General features: G+C 39.2%; 1 protein-coding gene across 2 annotated transcripts in view; it reads right to left on the reverse strand.

The window, feature by feature from the left end:
* Positions 1-15,405, reverse strand: part of ABCB11 (ATP binding cassette subfamily B member 11) — a 134,075-nt gene extending 118,670 nt beyond the window's left edge. The window contains exon 1 of one of the 2 annotated variants that reach the window (XM_066345347.1): positions 15,324-15,405. The gene's annotated coding sequence lies outside the window, so the exon portion shown is untranslated. The remainder of the gene's footprint in view (positions 1-15,323) is intronic. The other variant, XM_066345350.1, reaches the window with a different exon arrangement.
* Positions 15,406-18,388: the final 2,983 nt, after the last annotated feature.

Raw genomic sequence — 18,388 nt, forward strand, 5'->3', positions numbered from 1 at the left:
AGTTTACTTCCTGAATAAAGTAGATCTGCATCACTGAACCTGGTCCCCTGAGTCGGGTCTTTGCGTCTCCATCATCCTCACCCCCAGCAGGACTTGTCCACACAGAAGACTCTGTGGAAAGACCATGCAGCTGCAGGAGAAGGTGAAATAGCTGAAAAGTGGAGGCAAATCTTATGGAGCTTGGGGTTTTTATAGAGCTGCTGTCATCTCTAAGCAGGTGGAAGCCAATTTTTATAACACGTTGGCACCTCCCACACTACCCAGGCACAGAAAACACAGACACCAACAGCAAACAGAGCAGTAGCTCCAGACAGGTAGCCCTTAGCAGGTTACAAACAACTGCTACTACCAACCCAAGAGGACCTAGAACCAACACAACTAATAGTGGCAGACAGACTACACCAATGCTAGACTCAGCTAACTACACAAACAGCATGCCCAAAGGAGAACTCCACCCGGCACCAGACATTGTGGAAAATAAGTATGCCCAACAGGACAGACACTGCACAGCATCTAATACACATGATCAAGGTTGACACTCAGAACCAGCCAGCCTGAAGGGATAACTGCACCCACAAAAGGACCGACTGCATTCAATACTCACATACAACAAGAGGGTAAATATTACCCTCAAGAAGTATTCCTAGAGCAAGGAACTCAGAAGGCCTGGAGGTCAGTACCAATGAGCTCATTTTCCTCATAAAGACACCACAATAAATGTTCAGAGCAGCATTACCTAATACACAGACAAAAAAAAAAAAAAATGGGCAAAGAAATGCAACTTAAATGAATCAACAAGAGAAATCTCTCAAAAAAGAACTGAATAAAATAGAAGTAACTGAACTACCAGATGCAGAGTTTAAAATAATGTTTATTAGGGCCCTGGCCTGTAAAAAACGTTGGCCTAGTGTGTGGATGTCCTGGGTTCAATTCCAGGTCAGGGCACATAGGAGAAGTGCCCATCTGCTTCTCCACCCCCTTCTTGTTTCTCTCTTTCTCTCTCTCTCTCCCTACATCTTCACCTCCCCTCCTGCAAAAATGGCTCAATTGGAGCTAGTTGGCTTTGGGCACTGAGGATGGCTCTATGGCCTCTGTCTCAGGTGCTAAAAAAATTACTCCAGTTGCAATAGAGCAAAGGCCCCAGATGGGAAAAATATGGCTTCTTAGTGGGCTTTCTGGGTGGATTCCAGTCAAGGTACATGCAGGAGTCTGTCTCTGTCTCCCCATCCTCTCACTAAATAAATAAATAATTAACAACAACAATAATAATAATGGTTATTAGGATGCACAAGGATCTTAGAGCAACAATGGATGATTACAATGAGAACTTAAGGAGATAGCAAACATCAAAAAGAACATTGAAATAAAAAAAGAACTAGTCAGAAATGAAGACTGCACTAAAAGGAATCAACAGCAGGCTGAACGAAGCAGAGGATCAAATCAGCAATTTAGAGCAGTGGTCCCCAATCTTTTTTGGGCCACAGACCATTTTAATGTCAGAAAATAATTTCACGGACTGGTCTTTAGGGTGGAACGGATAAATGCACAAAATAAAATTATGCGACTGGCATAAAAACTGGTATTTTTAAATATAATTGTCAAACTTACGAGATAAGCATCAAGAGTGAGTCTTAGACGGATGTAACAGAAAATCTGACCATTCTTTAAAAATAAAACATCGACAGAACCCCAGGCTCTCGGCCCACCTTGACTACCTAGAGCTGGCAGGGACCGGAGTCACAAGTCCCCACCCATCTCCTGTTAGGACACCGACTCCAGCTCTCTAAAACCCGGGAAGATAGGTTCCATTTAAAATGATGGTCAGCTATTTTGGAGTGACGTCAGAGAAATGGCGCTGTAAGGAGTGATACCGATAAATCTCCCCAAAAATTCAACAAGATCTTCAACCAGAGACAGAAAAATCTATCCTTGGAGCCTCCAGAAGTTCCATACTAACCGCAAAGGTATGATTGAGCAAAAAAATGACTAAATATATAATCAACCCCAAAGGAAATGAGGAAGAAACACTCTGCCTTCCTCACTAACCTAAATAAGGGCTGCTTTCACTGGGAACTGAGAGTATAGGAACTAAGGCAGGCATAGGGTGTGAATAAAACCAGACTGTGGCACAAACGTCCGAACCAGGCTGTGGCACAGACATCCAAGCCAAGGAAAAACTGTGCTTGTGGCAACCCAGTCAACACAAGCTAACGCTAGTGCCAAACCCAGACAAAGAAAGTCACTTGGGGCAGCCATCTGCCCCGATCTCCTGGTCAGCGCGTGCAGATAGTAGAAGAGAGATTCCTCCTAGAGCCCTGGGAGTGGGCGCCCGTGTTACCGGACAGAGGGGCAGAGTCAGAGGCCTTTTTGTGGGCCAAAACTGGAGTCTTGAGGTTGCCCCTGTGCCCCGAAAAGCAGCGCACAGGGAGTGAGTAGGAGCGAAATTCCCTACGCTTGAACTTTTCTGTGCGGGCGGGGTGCCTCACCGGGATTGAGAGGCTGCTGTCTGGATATCCTGGTTGGTGAGCGCATATAGTGGGCGAGAGATTCCCCTGGAAGTGGGTGCCCATGTTCCCAGACAGAGTGGCAGAGCCAGAGGTCTTTGAGTGGGTGGAAGCCCCGCCTGATTATGCTAGCAGCTCTGACTGACTGAGCCTTACCCAGAGCCCTGTGCTGAGTGGGAATAGAGTGGGGATTTGCCAGCTCTTTGAGCCTCTTACTCTCCAGGCAGAGGCAGCAGCAACCCCATAGCTGGATCATCAGGCTACTAATCAGGAAGGAAAGACTAGGAGAGAGGCTCTAGGAACACAGACTCTCTCATCGGCGGAGCCTGCAAATGCTAATGAGCCTCGACTGCCAATGAGACTGAAGCCCAATATATGACATCGTCATAGAGACTTATCAACTGCAAACCTCTACCTAAGCATGCCACAGGGGCAGAACCTGGGGTACAGAGTCACCAACCAGATAGAAAAAGAGAAAAGAAAAAGGAAGAAGATAACCTCTCAAAATCAAGATTAATCCACAGACTTTATAACCTATCCCATTTTATTATATTTGTTCCTTTGTTTCTCTTATCTTCTTGTCTTGATTATTTTCTTCCTCTTCCAATTTGGTCATTTCTCTGCTGGTCTTACTCTCTTCTTTCCTTGAACTACACTACCCATAAGTGTTACATCTCCCATTATCTTTTCTTTCTTCTTCCTTTCTCTCTATGAAGGTTGCACTCCAAAACCCTTAACTCTCTCCCTCTCTTTATTCTTTTTTCTTCTTTTTGTGTTTTCCTCTTTCTTTTTTATTTCTCCCTCTATATTAGTTTCTTCTTTTCTCCTTTACTTTTACTCTCATTCAATCCTCAATCATGAACAAATTATTTTATCTGGGACTCAAATTTTTCTTTGTGGCACTTTGGGTTTTTTTTACTTCACTTTTTTAACTCACTAGCAGTGCTCCCAACCCTGACTCTCCATTTTATCTAGTTCTTGCTCCACAAAATACAATAGTAATTTTTAAATTTTTTCCCCTTTTTCCTGTTTCCCTCTTATACCTCTCATCATATCTTAGTCAACCATCACCTAAAAGCAAATCATTTTATTCTTGACCCAAATTTTTTCCTTTTTTGCATTTTGTGGGTCCATACCCCATTTTTTGCCCCTTTATCACTTATCCCCAACTCAGGCCCTCCATTATAGGTAGTTTTTGTTCTATTTAGCACAATATAATTCACAGTTCACCACAAGATTTTCTCAAGAAGGAGGGGAGAGGAGAGGAGAGAAAAAAAAGAGGGGGGGATAATAATTTTTTATTCTTTTTTATTTTTATTTTTTAACTTTTTATTCTTTATTAATTCTCATTAATACTATCAAAAAAACCACCCTCAGATGCCATTAAGGAAAAGGAAATTGAATATCATGGATATAAAAGACAGATAGGTAGCACAGATAAATGAGGAAAAATCTATGGAGAAAAAATTTAATATATTGGAAACCTTGGAGCTAAATGACAGAGAATTTAAAATAGAAATCCTAAAAATACTTAAAGATATACAAGAAAAACAGAAAGGCAATTTAGGGAGCTCAGAAAACAACTCAATGAACACAAAGAATATATTACCAAGGAAATTGAAACTATAAAAACAAATCAAACAGAGATGAAAAACTCAATTCACGAGCTGAAAAACAAGGTAACAAGCTTAGTTAATAGAACAGGCCAGATATAAGGGAGGATTAGTGAAATAGAAGACAAGCAACTTGAGGCACAACAGAAGAAGAAAGAGACTCAAAAATTAAAAAAAAATGAGAAAGCCCTACAGGAATTGTCTGACTCCATCAAAAATAATAACATAAGAATAATAGGTATATAGAGGGAGAAGAGAGAGAAAATGGAATGGAAAACATATTCATACAAATAATAGATGAGAACTTCCCAAGCCTGTGGAAAGAACTAAAGCCTCAAATTCAAGAAGCAATGCCAGGGTCCAGCCCCAGGGGGAATCCAGGGGTCCCACAGGAAGAGACGGTGTCAGCGCGAATCGAGTGAGAGAGCCGAATTCTTTTCTTTCTCTTTATTCTCTCGTTAGCATTTACTGCCAGGCATCTCTGCCAAATGCTGGTCTAGCTTTCTTTTTATGCACACACACTAAGTTACAATCACATGGTATTCAGAATACATTGATTAATCATTGTTTTTGTTTCACTATGGTTACATTTCCTAGGTAACAGTTAATTCATTTCTATAAACTATAAATCAGGTGGTAAGTCATTCAAAGTACAATTATAGAATAACTTGAACAGCAATAACAATATTGGTACAAACTTCCAAAAGGTCAGTACTGATTAATAACTCTACCTTGTCTAAGATTCTATTGTCTAGTCAAATTTTATTTATTTACCATATTCATACACTAGTTAAGTTCTAACTTTATTCTTCTCAGAGTGTTCCACCACCTGCAGGTCAGGTATGCAAGAAGAAAGGAAAGTTCCTCTACTCTACTACATGAAAAGGCTAGGGAGGTAAAGTGATGAATTAAGTGAAGGCTGAAAGGTGCTCTGTGTATAGTTACTGTTTTCTACCTATTCATAAGTCACAATCTATTCTTTCTAACATGATTAATAAGAAGAAATTCTCCTACAAACTTAACCCTTTACGAGGGATATCATAGCCAGCCTCTTATATCTATGAGCTGAGTTCAAGGGGCTTACAGGCTTTTCTGTGGAACTCACACCCTCTGTCTCATTTCCAGAGAAATTACTACGAATCTACAGGGAAAGCACGGTACTATTATCCCTGTGCCATAAATAATAGCATGCACCCAGAAAAAGGGGGGATATAAGGCCAGATTAATTCAAAAGGTCAAAGGGGAAGTGTCATTGTGCCTTTCCTTTGTGGTGACTTTGTCAACCCGCAGCCATTGGTCTTCACTGCGGTGACTTTCTCAACCAGCAGCCGTTGGTCTTCTCTGCTGTGACTTTGTCAATCAGCAGTTTTTGATCTTCTTCTGCTGTGACCTTGTCAGCAAGCAGTTGTGGGTCTTCTGCTGTGACCTTGTCAGCCAGCAGTTGTGGGTCTTCTCCTGCTGTGACCTTGTCAGCCAGCAGTCGTAGATCGGCTCCCAACAAAGCAAACAGAACTCCGAGTTTTCTTAACCCCAACAAACCTACTCCAAGGCACATCATAATGAAATTGGCACAAACCAACAACAAAGAAAAATTTCTCAAGGCAGCCAGGGAAAAGAAGAATACAACATATAAAGGAAGGCCCATTAGATTATCATCAGATTTCTCAACAGAAACTCTACAAGGTAGAAGAGAGTGGACCCCAATATTTAAAGTCCTGAAAGAGAGGAACTTTCAGCCATGAGTACTATACTCATCAAAGCTATCCTTCAAATATGAAGGAGAAATAAAAACATTCACAGATACAGAAAAGATGAGGGAATTTATCATCAGAAAACCCCCACTCCAGGAATTACTAAAGGGGGGTATTCCAACCAGATAAAAAGAACAAAACAAAATGACAAGTAAAAGCTCCACCAAGAACACAATAAAACCAAATTTAAACTGTGACAACAACAACCAAAAAAAGGGGAGAGAGGACGGAGATTAACAGTAGCAAAGGATGATGGAGTGCAAAAGTACTCACAAGATAGTGCACTACAATGAACAGGGTACAAACCCTTTTCATTACTTAATGGTAACCACCCTTGAAAAAATCACCACAGAAGCACATGATTTAAAAAAGATAGCAACAGAAGAAAGATGTATGGAATACAACCAAATAAAAACAAAAGATAGAAAAACGAAAGAGAAGGATCAAACAAGACACAAAACTAACAGAAAGCAATGTATAAAATGGCAATAGGGAACTCACAAGTGTCAATAATTACACTAAATGTAAATGGATTAAACTCACCAATAAAAAGGCACAGAGTAGCAGAATGGATTAAAAAAGAAAATCCAACTATATGCTGCCTACAAGAAACACATGTAAGCAACAAGGATAAAAACAAATTCAAAGTGAAAGGCTGGAAAACAATACTCCAAGCAAATAACATAAAAAAAGCAGGCATAGCAATACTCATATCTGATAATGTTGACTACAAGACAGCAAAAGTACTCAAAGACAAAAACGGTCATTTCATAATGATTAAGTGGATGCTGAATCAAGAAGACATAACAATTCTTAATATATATGCACCAAACCAAGGAGCACTAAAATATATAAGACAGCTACTTATTGACCTTAAAACTAAAACTGACAAAAATACAATCATACTTGGAGACCTCAATACACTGCTGATCGGTTATCCAAACAGAGAATCAATAAAGATATATTGGCCTTAAACAAAACAGTAGAGCACCTGGATATGATAGACACCTACAGGACATTTCATCCCAAAGTGACAGAGTATACATTTTTCTCCAGTGTACATGGATCATTCTCAAGAACTGATCATATGTTGGGCCACAAAAACAACTTCAGCAAATTCAGAAAAATCAAAGTGGTACCAAGCATATTTTCTGATCATAAAGCCTTGAAACTAGAATTCAACTGCAAAAAAGAGAAAAAAACCCCCACAAAAATGTGGAAACTAAACAACATACTTTTAAAAAGTGAATGGGTCAAAGAAGAAATTAGTGCAGAGATCAAGAGATATATACAGACAAATGAAAATGACAATACGACATATCAGAATCTATGGGATGCAGCAAAAGCAGTGATAAGAGGGAAGTTCATATCACTTTAGGCCTATATGAACAAACAAGAGAGATCTCAAGTGAACCACTTAACATCAACACCTTAAGGAACTGGAAAAAGAAGAACAAAGACAACCCAAAGCCAGCCAAAGAAAGGACATAATAAAAACCAGAGCAGAAAAAAATGAAATAGAGAACAGAAAAACTATAGAAAAAATTAATAAAACAAGGAGCTGGTTCTTTGAAAAGATAAACAAAATTGACAAACCCTTGGCAAGACTTACCAAGGAAAAAAGAGAAAGGACTCATATAAACAGAATCCAAAATGAAAGAGGAGAAATCACCACGGACATCATAGATATACAAAGAATTATTGTAGAATACTATGAAAAACTTTATGCCACTAAATTCAACAATCTAGAAGAAATAAATAAATTCCTAGAACAATACAACCTTCCTAGACTGAGTCAAGAAGAAGCAGAAAGCCTAAACAGACCAATTAGTAGGGAAGAAATAGAAAAAAGTATTAAAAACCTCCCCCAAAATAAAAGTCCAGGCCCAGATGGTTTTACTAGCGAATTCTATCAAACATTCAAAGAAGACTTGGTTCCTATTCTACTTAAAGTCTTCTAAAAAATTGAAGAAGAAGCAATACTTCCAAACACATTTTATGAGACCAACATAACCCTCATACCAAAACCAGGCAAGGACAGCACAAAAAAAGAAAACTACAGACCAGTATCTCTAATGAATACAGATGCTAAAATACTAAACAAAATACTAGCAAATTGAATACAACAACATATTAAAAAAATACATCATGATCAAGTGGGATTCATCCCAGAATCTCAAGGATGGTTCAACATACGTAAAACAGTTAACATAATACACCATATCAACAAAACAAAGAACAAAAACCACATGATCTTATCAATAGATGCAGAAAAGGCATTCGATAAAATACAACACAACTTTATGTTTAAGACTCTCAACAAAATGGGTATAGAAGGAAAATATCTCAACATGATAAAGACCATATATGATAAACCATCAGCTAACATCATATTAAATGGCACAAAACTGAAGGCTTTCCCCTTTTAATCAGGAACAAGACAGTGTTGTCCACTCTCTCCACTCTTATTTAATGTGGTGCTAGAGGTTCTAGCCAGAGCAATCAGACAAGACAAAAAAATAAAAGTCATTCATATCGGAAAAGGTATCACTGTTTGCAGATGATATGATCCTATACATCAAAAACCCCAAAGACTACCAGAAACAATAAGCCAATACGGTAAAGTCACAGGATACAAAATTAACATACAAAAGTCCATAGCCTTTCTATATGCCAACAATGAAACATTTGAGAACAAAAATAAAATACCTTGGAATAAACATAACAAAGAATGTAAAGGACTTATATAATGAAAACTACAAACCATTGTTAAGGGAAATCAAAAAAGATACAATGAGATGGAAGAATATTCCTTGCTCTTGGATAGGAAGAATAAATATAAGCAAGATGGCCATATACCCAAAGCAATATACAAATTTAATGCAATTCCCATCAAAATTCCAATGACATTTTTTAAAGAAATGGAACAAAAACTCAGATTTATATGGAACTATAAAAAACCCCCAAATAGCCAAAGCAATCTTAAAGAAAAAGAACGAAGCTGGGGGCATTATAATACCTGACTTCAAACTATATTATAGAGCCACGACAATCAAAACAGCATGGTATTGGCAGAAAAATAGACACTCAGACCAATGGAACAGAATATAAAGTCCAGAAAGAAAACCACATATATATGATCAAATAATTTTTGATAAAGGGGCCAACAACACACAATGGAGAAAAGAAAGCCTCTTCAACAAATGGTGCTGGGGAAACTGAAAAGCCACATGCAAAACAATGAAACTCAACTACGGTTTGTCCCCTTGTACTAAAATTAATTCAAAATGGATCAAAAACCTAAATATAAGACCTGAAACAATAAAGTACATAGAAGAAGATATAGGTTCTAAACTCATGGACCTTGGTTTTAAAGAGCATTTTATGAATTTGACTCCAAAGGCAAGAGAAGTGAAGGCAAAAATAAATGAATGGGACTACATCAGACTAAAACGTTTTTGCTCAGCAAGAGAAACTGACAACAAAATAAACAGACAACCAACTAGATGGGAAATGATATTTTCAAACAACAGCTCAGATAAGGGCCTAATATCCAAAATATACAAAGAACTCATAAAACTCAACAACAAAAAAACAAACAATACAATAAAAAAATGGGAAGAGGACATGAATAGACACTTCTCCCAAGAAGAAATACAAATGACCAACAGATATATGAAAAGATGCTCATCTCCATTAGTTATTAGAGAAATGCAAATCAAAACTGCAATGAGATACCACCTCACACCTGTTAGATTAGCTATTATTAACAAGACAGGTAATAGCAAATGTTGGAGAGGCTGTGGAGAAAAAGGAACCCTCATTCACTGTTGGTGGGAATGTAAAGTAGTACAACCATTATGGAGGAAAGTATGGTGGTTCCTCAAAAAACTGAAAATAGAACTAACTGCCTTATGATCCAGCAATCCCTCTACTGGGTATATACCCCCAAAACTCAGAAACATTGATATGTAAAGACACATACAGCCCCATGTTCATTGCAGCATTGTTCACAGTGGCCAATACATGGAAACAACCAAAAAGCCCTTCAATAGAAGACTGGATAAAGAAGATGTGGCACATATACACTGTGGAATACTATTCAGCCATAAGAAATGATGACATCAGATCATTTACAACAAAATGGTGGGATCTTGATAACATTATACGAAGTGAAATAAGTAAATCAGAAAAAACCCAAGAAATGCATTATTCCATACGTAGGTGGGACATAAAAACAAGACTAAGAGACATTGATAAGAGTCTGGTGGTTGTGGGGGAGGGAGAGGAAAAGGGGGAGGGGGAGGGGCACAAAAAAAACTAGATAGAAGGAGACGGAGGACAATCTGACTTTGGGTGATGGGTATGCAACATAATTGATTGACAAGATAACCTGGACATGCTTTCTTTGAACATATGTACCCTGATTTATTGATGTCACCCTAATAAAATTAATAAAAATAAATAAATTAATGAATAAATAAATAAATAAAAATACATTGTTCAGACTTAAATATAAATAAAACAGAAATAATGTAAGTTATTTATTCTTTCTCTGTGGACTGGTACCAAATGGCCCACGGACTAGTACTGGTCCATGGCCTTGGGGTTGGGGACCACTGATTTAGAGGACAAGATAAATGTAAGCACAGAAGCAGAGCAGAAAAACAAAAAGAAGCTCAAAGAGTCTGAGGCAAAAGACCTCTAAAAGACCTCTGTGACAACATGAAGAGAAACAACATCACATCATAGGTGTACCTGAAAGAGAAGAGAATAAACAAGGGATAGAGAACTTGTTTAAAAAAAATCAGTGGAGGCCTGACCTGTGGTGGCGCAGTGGATAAAGTGTCGACCTGGAATGCTGAGGTCACCGGTTCAAAACCCTGGGCTTGCCTGGTGAAGGCACATATGGGAGTTGATGCTTCCAGCTCCTCCCCCCTTCTCTCTCTCTGTCTCTCTCTCCTCTCTCTCCCTCTCTGTCTCTCTCTCCTCTCTAAAAATGAATAAATAAAAAAAATTAAAAAAAAAAGATGATATCTGATTTCTCAACAAAAACACTTGAGGCCAGAATGGATTGGCAAGAAATATTCAAAGTGATGCAAAATAAGAACCTACAACCAAGACTACTCTATCTAGCAGAGCTATTATTTTAAATTGAAAGAGGAAAAATAGTTCCCCAGATTTTAAAAAAAAAAGGCTCAAGGAATTCATTACAACCAAACCAGTAGTGCAAGAAATGTTAAAGGGCCTGCAATAAAAAGAGCAAAGGAAAAAAGAAATCAAGAAAAAAAGATAGTAGGTTTAAAGAATAAAATGACAATAAATAAGTACATATCAATAATAACCTTAAATGTAAGTGGATTAAATGCTCCAATCAAAAGACACAGAGTAAGCCCTGGCCGATTGGCTCAGTGGTAGAGCATCGGCCCAGGGTGTAGATGTTCTTGGTTTAATTCCCAGTTAGAACACACAGGAGAAGTGACCATCTGCTTCTCTACCCTTCCCCTCTCCCTTCTCTCTTTCTCTTCCCCTCCTGCAGTCAAGGCTCCACTGGAGCAAGATGGCCTGGGCACTGAGGATGGCTCCATGGCCTCACCTCAGGTGCTAAAATGGCTCCTCACCTCAGGTGCTAAAATGGAACAACAGTCCCTGATGGGCAGAGTATCGCCCCCTAGTGGGCTTGCTGAGTGAATACCAATCAGGTGCATGCAGGATTCTGTCTCTCTGTCTCCCTGCTTTTCACTTAAGAAAAATACAAAAATATAAAACAAAACAAAAAAATACTTTCTGCTCTAACTCACCCCCTAATTAAAAAAACAAAAACCATAGGGTAGCTCCATGGATAAGAAAACAAGACCCATATATATGCTGTCTACAAGAGACCCACCTCAGAGGAAGAGATACACATAGACTGAAAGTGAAGGGATGAAAAAAATATTTCATGCAAATGGAAATGAAAAAAAAGGTGGGGTAACAATACTTATATCTGACAAAGTAGCCTTTATTTTTTTTAAAGCTTTTTATTTTTATTTATTTCTATTTATTTATTCATTTTAGAGGATAGAGAGAGAGAAGGGGGGGAGGAGCAGGAAGCATCAACTCCCATACGTGCCTTGACCAGGCAAGCCCAGGGTTTTGAACTGCCAACCTCAGCGTTCCAGGTCAGTGCTTGATCCACTGCGCCACCACAGATCCAAAGTAGCCTTTAAAACAAAGGCTATATATAGTAAGGGACAAAGGAGGCCACTACATTATGATTAAGGAAACAATCCAACAAGAGAATACAACTATTATAAATATTTATGCACCCAATATAGGAGCACTTAAATATATAAAGCAGATTTTTTTTTTTTTACAGGGACAGAGAGAGGGATAGATAGGGACAGACAGACAGGAAGGGAGAGAGATGAGAAGCATCAATCATCAGCTTTTTGTTGTGACACTTTAGTTGTTCATTGATTGCTTTCTCATATGTGCCTTGACCATGGGCCCTCAGCAGACCAAGTAACCCCTTGCTGGAGCCAGCGACCTTGGATCCAAGCTGGTGAGCTTTTTCCTCAAGCCAGATGAGCCCACGCTCAAGCTGGTGACCTCGGAGTCTCGAACCTGTGTCCTCCGCATCCCAGTCCAATGCTCTATCCACTGCGCCACCGCCTGGTCAGGCTAAAGCAGATTTTGATATACATAAAGGGCAAGATCAACAGCAATACTGTAATTATAGGGGATATTAATACCCCACTAACATCAAAGGGTAGATCCTCCAGACAGAAAATCAACAAAGAAACAGTGGCCTTAATGACACACTAGATCAACTGGATTTAATTGATGTCTTCAGAATGTTTCACCCCAAAGCAGCAGAATATACATTGTTTTCAAGTTCTCATGGTACATTTTCTAGGACAGGCCATATGTTAGGACACAAAACAAGTTTCAGTAAACTTAAGAAGATTGAAATCATATCAAGCATCTTCTCTGACCATAATGGCATGAAATTAGAAATCAACTACAATAAAATAAAACGGAAAAACATTCAAACACTTGGAAGCTAAATAGCATGTTATTAAATAATGAATGGGTTAACAATGAGATCAAGAAAGAAATCAGCCTGACCAGGCAGTGGCGCAGTGGATAAAGCGTCCAACTGGGATGCGGAGGACCCAGGTTCGATACCCCGAGCTCGCCAGCTTGCGCACAGGCTCATCTGGTTTAAGCAAAGCTCACTAGCTTGAGCCCAAGGTCGCTGGCTCGAGCAAGGGGTCCCTAGGTCTGCTGTAGCCCCCGGTCAAGGCACATATGAGAAAGCAATCAATGAACAACTAAGGTGTCCCAACGAAAACCTAATGATTGGTGCTTCTCATCTCTCTCCGTTCCTGTCTGTCTGTCCCTATCTATCCCTCTCTCTGACTCTGTCTCTGAAAAAAATAACAAACAAACAAAAACAAAAAAATAGTAAGAAAGAAATCAAAAATTTATTTGAAGCAAATGAAAATGAGCATACAAGAACCCTAAATCTATGTGACACAGTGAAAACAGTCCTGAGAAGGAAGTTCATAGCATTACAGGCATACCTTAAGAAGCAAGAAGAAGCTCAAATAAACAACCTAACCCGGCACCTAAAAGAACTAGAGAAAGAACAACAAGTAAAACCCAGAGGAAGTAGAAGGAAGGAAATAATGTAGATCAGAGTGGAAATAAATAAAATAGAGACTGAAAAATAAAATACTAAAGATTAATGTAACATGGAGCTGGTTCTTTGGAAAGGTAAGTAAGATTGACAAACCTTTTACCAGACTCATTAAGAAAAAAGGAGAGAGGGCCCTGGCTGGTTGGTTCAGTGGTAGAGTATCGGCCTGGCTTGCTGAAGTTCCGGGTTTGATTGCCAGCCAGGGCACACAGGAGAGGCGCCCATCTGCTTCTCCACCCCTCCCCCTCTCCTTCCTCTCTGTCTCTCTCTTCCCCTCCCACAGCCGAGGCTCCATTGGAGCAAAGTTTGCCCAGACACTGGGGATGGTTCCTTGGTCTCTGCCCCAGGTGCTAGAGTGGCTCTGGTTGTGACGGAGCGACGCCCCAGATGGGCAGAGCATTGTCCCCTGGTGGGCATGCCGGGTGGATCCCGGTCGGGCGCATGCAGGAGTCTGTCTGACTGCCTCTCCGTTTCCAGCTTCAGAAAAATACAAAAAAAAAAAAAAAAAAAAAAAAAAAAAAAAAAAAAAAAAAAAAAAGAGAGAGAGAGAGAGAGAAAAAGAGAAAAAAAGAAAAAAGGAGAGAGGACTGAAATAAATAAATTAGAAATTAAAGTGGAGAAGTAACAATTGACATCACAAAAAAACAAAGGATTGTAAGAAAATATTATGAGGCTTTATATGCCAAAAATTTGAACAACCTAGGCGAAATGGATAAATTCCTAGAAACACTTAATATTATTCCAAAACTGAATCTGAAAGAATCAGAAAACCTAAACAGACCAATTACAACAAATTAAATTTCAACAGTTTTCAAACAACTCCCAGCAAACAAAAGTTTGCTGGACCAATGGCTTTGCAGATAAGGGGCACACCGGGTCCGTTTAAGAACCACCAGGAAGGCAGGGTTGCTGAAGTACAGTCAGAAAGCAGTAGTAGACAGTACCAGTGCCATAAACGTAGGACAGTGGCCCTCAAAGTGTGATTACTAGACCAGCAGCATCAGCATTACCTGTTGGAAATGTAAATTCCAGGGCCCACCCTAGACCTACTAAACCAGAAAGTCATTGGGTGGCACCCAGCATGCTCAAGTTTGAGGACCACTACTGTAGAGTGGAGGTCACTGCAGATCAATTTGGACCATGTGTCAAAATCAGAGCCAAAAATACCTCAGGGAAGGCCCCACACCATGAAGATAGAATTTAGCCAATAAGTGTTTTTAAAACTGTACTGAAGGTCATTCCAGGCACCATGGAAGAGACACAGGAAGTCACCATGACTTCATTCCTTGACTTATTCAAAAACAAATTATTGAGCATCTTCGATTTGCAAGGCATTGTATCATGTGTTAGTCTGGTTGCCAATTTGTACAGATTACATTTAAATATCCTTGAGAACGTTTAAATTTTTAAAAAGAAGATAAAGTTTTACATAAAAAGCAATTAAGAAAAAAATAAATAAAACAGAGCAACATCAAATGTCAACATGTTCAAGATAGATCTTAGGTATTAAAAGGGTGCCATAGCCACAGGAAAAGAAATTGTCGGGAAAAGAGTCTCTGAGGAGGGGAGATTTAAGTTATGTCCCAAAACATGAGAAGGACCAGGGGAGAAATACCACATGGGCAGGGCCACAGAACACATCCAGGCAGCATTGAGAAAACCCAAATGCCTACTGAGAGGAGAGCTTGGAAAACTGATTTGTTGGCTGGCAGACAGTGGCATCTACGTTTGCATAAGGAAGTGAAGACAGACAAAGAAGAGAGTTCCATACCAGTAGAATGAGTCCCAGGCTGTCTAAGGCTGGAGCGTCAGTCCAGGGGAAGTCTTGCACATGTACACTGATGACGAACTCTTTTGTTTGGTTATTACCACCTGTAGAAAATCAATGTAAGTTGTGAAAAGACAGATAAGGATGATATAATTGGCTGTGTTTTGTGGCAAAAAAAGAAAAGAAGAAGAAAAAGGTCTAAATTAAGGCTTCCTTGGGTAGCTTTGTGTTTTTAAAGCAAGATATGTGGAAGGATACAATTTCTGTAGTTCAGTTCAATGCAGAGGAGGTAGAATGATAGAGTAAAAAGCATACAAGATCCCCTTTGCTTGGTGTGCAGTGTGTCTCAACGCTGTGCCATGTGTGGCCTGGGCTCCTGGAACTCCTCTGAGCCCCATTTGTTTGGCTCTTTATAATAAAACACTTGACACATACAACACTTCATTGTGGTCTTCAAAGCATGATTTCTTCAAGATGATCATGGGGACAAAAAAGTAATGAGTAAACTCAGTATATATTTTAGATGTTTATGCTCTCTCAATGGAATTAACAACACCAAATAAGACCATTTAACCACACCTTTATCAAGTTATAATTTACAATTGTTTGAATGAAATATATACATTGTGCCTGACCTGTGGTGGTGCAGTGGGATAAAGCGTCGACCTGGAACACTGAGGTCGCCGGTTCGAAACCCTGGGCTTGCCTGGTCAAGGCACATATGGGAGTTGATGCTTCCTGCTCCTCCCTGGTCAAGGCACATATAAGAGTTGATGCTTCCTGCTCCACCCCCTTCTCTCTCTCTCTCTCTCTCTCTCTCTCTCTCTCTCTCTCCTCTCTGAAAATTGAATAAAGTCTTTTAAAAAATGTAAGAAATATATACATTGATCTCCACAGTTATTTATCTTCTTCAGTCCTCAATACTTGGTCAGAATTTCTGTTCTTGTTTGCCTCTCTAATGAGGAAAACTGGCACAAAATAGAGACTTCACTCATAAGCACATCTTCCCTCATATTTTTTTTTAGTGTATTAGTTCTTGTCCATTCCTAAAGACTTATCATTGCACATATCGTGTCCAATACTAAAAAAAATTATGAAGGAACATCAGTAATTGGAGAAGGAAGAGGAATAGGTGAAATAAATAAAAGAATAAAAACAGGACAAAATTCATTAATAAGTGGTTGTACCTATGATGTTGAGTAGACATTTGAACTGTTAAATGAACTCATCTCTCACTGTAGAGGGGCAAGCCTGCCTGAACCTTTGGGAGGATTGGGTTTTCATATCTCAGCTTCACTTAGGACACCTCCCTTCTTAAAGTGATGCATCAGCCTTGAAAAACATTCCTTAGTTGGGGTGTAAGAGGTGGTAAGAAATGGGTCGTTGTTAATAGTCAAGCACAGGTCACCATGATCTATGCCAAGTGGTTATATTTATAAGGTGCAAGTGGTATCTATTACTCCTCAGCTTAAAGTGAGGTAATTTATTCATTAAAATTTTTTTTATTTATAATTTATTTGTCGACATGGTTTCAAATTTCCAGTCAATATAACACCCTCTATACACCATACACTGTGCCTCCTCTGGAAGCCAGGTTCACCTTCATCTGACTCTGATAGATATCCAGGTGGCTGCCAGTGGGACCCTTTCCCCAGTCAGCCCAGGGGTTTCAGCAGGCTTCCTGTCAGAGTCCACACTTACCTCTCCCGGGACGCAGTCAGGCATCTTTGCCCTTAGACCACCGCCCACTCCATGTTAGTTGATTCGTCACATCCTTACTTCCTTATTGGATGTGGAAGTGTGGTTGCTGCCATTCTCAAGAATTCATTTCAGACTCTCATATGCTATTTATGGGAATACATACTAATGATAGTCACTATTTTTTTTTCTGGACTGTAGTATATGTCTTTATTTTTATTATAATTCATTGTGTGTGTGTGTGTGTGTGTGTGTGTGTGTGAGGGTGTGCCAAGGAGAAGCAAACACACCATGTATCATATTCTAAGTCATAGTATTTCCCTTTAGGTTAGAATTTAAGGAATTATGTCTGGTGACTATGAGGTGACATACTAACATGAAGAGTTGCATGCTGAGAATAGCAGGATGGAGAAATGGAAAGAGCCTCAACTTTGATGACATGACTGATATACTGTACCAACCCAGAAGCTAAATGCTTCCAGATTTCATATAATGTGAAATAATTGCCTTTATTATAAACCACCTTTACCAGGATATTCTTTCTTAGGCAACTAGATATATGTTAACTGACATTCCTCAACATTCCTAGATAGCTCCAGAAACTAAATTACATCATTACTTTTTGAGGCAGTATAGGAAAACACATACATATGCATACACAAAATTGTATACATTCGGAAGATATGATCATAAAGAATTCAGAAAATAACACAAAAAGGTAAGAGAAGGAAAGAGGAAGAAACAGTCTAACTAAGTGACTCTTCAATGATTCATCTCCAATCTTTATTGCAGTGACTTCTCATGGCCTCTCTGAGTGATTCCCCCACCTAAGTGATGATTGACTTCCCTCTTCTCCCTTGCCCTGATTCCTGATGTGTCACTGCCAATTCAAACTACTATTAAAACATGAAGCTTTTGTTTTCCTCCACATTTCTACTTCCCGGCCCCCTTTCTTGTAAAATACCTACAGTTAATTCAGTCAGGTATTCTGGGTAATAAAGTTTCCATCCTGGAACCATGGTCAACCACTAAGAAGGCTCTGGTGCTGATAAAAGTTTCTGTGACTTATTCAAAGCCTAGATAGCCACATTTGGCATAACCTTAGGGTTGAGTTGGTTTCTCCAGCCCATGCTGAGATTCTTCTAGCTAATTGAGCCTGAAAAAAAAATAATCAAGAGTGCTCAAACCAGTAGCTGCAAACAGCTCCCAGTTAAGGAAGCTGTGCTAAATGGTTTGGTGGCCACTGAGATGTGGATGTGTTTTTATAACTCTGAGATCATGAACAAGTGTGGCATTATTGGATAAAATGCTTGAGGACCAATCTTTTTTTAATTTAAATTGGTATCAGAGAGAGAGAGAGAGAGAGAGAG

This window comes from Saccopteryx leptura, chromosome 7 (genome assembly GCF_036850995.1).
Source record: "Saccopteryx leptura isolate mSacLep1 chromosome 7, mSacLep1_pri_phased_curated, whole genome shotgun sequence".
Lineage (NCBI taxonomy): Eukaryota > Metazoa > Chordata > Mammalia > Chiroptera > Emballonuridae > Saccopteryx > Saccopteryx leptura.